This window comes from Scylla paramamosain, chromosome 37 (assembly GCF_035594125.1).
Source record: "Scylla paramamosain isolate STU-SP2022 chromosome 37, ASM3559412v1, whole genome shotgun sequence".
NCBI classification, from domain to species: Eukaryota; Metazoa; Arthropoda; class Malacostraca; order Decapoda; family Portunidae; genus Scylla; species Scylla paramamosain.
The window spans coordinates 10755001-10757500 of record NC_087187.1 but is presented as its reverse complement, the minus strand read 5'-3'; the positions used below and the strand labels follow the sequence as shown (position 1 = coordinate 10757500).

Below are 2500 nucleotides of genomic sequence, written 5' to 3'. Positions count from 1 at the left end.
GAGGTAAAAGGATTAGGCTGCGTGCTTGACGGTCATAAGGGATCAGACAGTCCTCAGAAAAGCGCCTTAAGGTCACGGGCGCCACAGCACATGCATGGCTTTAGGATTGGATGTGTAACAGTATGTCACGTGAGTGTTTTTTTTTTAATAGTTTATGTTCTACTAGAAATTGGGAATGTCACGTGATGTTTCTCTCTCTCTCTCTCTCTCTCTCTCTCTCTCTCTCTCTCTCTCTCTCTCTCTCTCTCTCTCTCTCTCTCTCTCTCTCTCTCTCTTTTTTTAAAGTTCTAGATTAGTTTATGATCTAACAAAAATAGGAGATGTCACGTGAGATTTTTTTTATTTTATTTAAGTTTTACATTAGTTTATGCTCTATTAGAAAACTTAGATGTCACGTGATTATTATTGATTTTTTTAAAATAGTTTATGCTCTAATAGAAATTGGAGATATCACGTGATTTTTTATTTATTTATTTTTTTATAATAGTTTATACTCTGATAGATAATTTTCATTTCAAAGAAAGATAGAAGCATCAGGAGAAAAACAAGAAAGAAGAAGAGACAAAAGAGAACTGGATAAGATAAGAGTAGGTCAGAGTGGATTAGGATGAAACAAGGAAGGAAGAAGTAAAGAGGAGAAAGAGGAAGAAAGAGAAGAAATGGAAAGAGAAAATAAGAGTAAATTAGATTAAAACAAAAGTAAGGAAACGAACGGGACAGAAAAGAGAGGAGAGAAGGATAAATTAAAACAAGAAAAAAAGAGTAAATTAGATTAAAACAAGAAGTGAGGAAACGAACGGGACAGAAAAGAGAGGAGAGAATGACAGATTAGATTAGATCAAGAAAATGACTAAAGTAAGGAAATATAAGAAAAAGAGAAGGAAAGAAGATGGAGTAGGAAGATAACAGATATGATCATAGATACGTAGGTGAAAAAAGCACAACTGAAATGCATCGAAATAGTAGAAATTATAAACAGTTATGCAGAGACACCAATAACTAGCAACAGGTAACTAGTAGGTACATACCTGACTCACACCTTGTAAATAGTGGTTATGACGCAATTAACGGACAGGTAGCAAGGTAAAAGAGTGAGATTTACTAGCAATTCACTTGTACCTAGTAACTGAGGGAATAAAGGGTTAACATGTAACAGTTTAACATGAATAAATTACTTGGGCCGAATTGCAATGACAAGGAACAAGACAAGAAACACATCACTAAGTACATGATTCTTCGAGTCATCTCTCGGTAATGGTAAGAAAAAATATGATAGTGATGCTGATAGTGATGTGTGTTTCTTAGAAGCTGTACTTTTCCTTCCTTTCTCCCGTTTTCAACTTTTCCTTGTGTTTTCTTAAGTATCCAACCTCTCTCTCTCTCTCTCTCTCTCTCTCTCTCTCTCTCTCTCTCTCCCTGCAATATGAAGTCTTTCTCTATCTTTTCTATCGCTTTTTAATTGATAATGGTAATGTTTGAGGAGGAAAACCGTACTTTTCTTTTCTTTTCCTTTTATACTTAAATATCTCCCTTTTTCAATTTTTCTTTGTGTTCCCTTAGCTCTCCAGCCTCTCTCTGTCCCTGGAATAGTAAGTCTTTTGCTGTCCATTCCTTCCTGAGTGCATTAGCGTGCATGTGTGTGCGTGCTTGTGCGTGTGTTCAAACACCCTCATGACATGTCTGCTTGTCAGTCACCACTGCGTTAAACCACCATGCATATGACATGAAATAGACACGATATCCACACACACAAACGCACACACCTCACAAAGGTCGCGTTGAAGAACATTACATGGATTCCTGACCACTGCTAATATCAGTCATACACGCGAGTGATCATGATGCTGTCTATCCTCTGTAATCCTTTGTGAAGATGATTCCCATGTACAGTTGGCGCCAGAATTACTATGGTGTTCAGTAAACTCACCCGTAACTTTTTGCACATAAATGCATTACTTTTTAGGGTAACTCTACATGCAAAGGAAAGTAACCGAATAGTGAGAACTTCTTAAATGGAATGCTAAGAAATGCACATTGAGCGCAAGAAGTAATATTACTAAATTACCCTTAACTTTTTGCACCCTATGACATTACTTTTGAGGGTAACTGTGCATGAAACAGGGAAGTAAAGAGAATTTCTTATATAGAATGCTGACATATGTACAGTTGGCGCCAGAAGTAACGCCACAGGATCTAATGAGTATGACACTATTTATTGTGGCAACTGTATACATTTAGACATTCCCAATAAAAAAAAATAACAAAAAATTTACTAACATGTCGGAAGTTAAAGAAAAACGCTACTAAGTGGAAAATGCTGAATAATCAACACAGCCAACACAGGAGCGTTCATCACAGTGCGGAAACAAAAAAAAAACTGATGCTGCTATGCTAAGGATAGTGAATGACTTGCGCTAACCATCAGAACGGATCAGAAATAGCAAAGAATAAGTCTATTGCGAATTACCACCAGCATGACACGTCAGTAATAATGAAAAAA

The 2500-nt window shown here is 36.5% G+C and overlaps 1 protein-coding gene across 1 annotated transcript in view; it reads right to left on the bottom strand.

Moving 5' to 3' along the window:
- The window catches only part of LOC135091493 (sodium- and chloride-dependent GABA transporter 2-like), a 21461-nt gene that overhangs the window by 18388 nt on the left and 573 nt on the right, over window positions 1-2500 (bottom strand). The window lies entirely within an intron of this gene.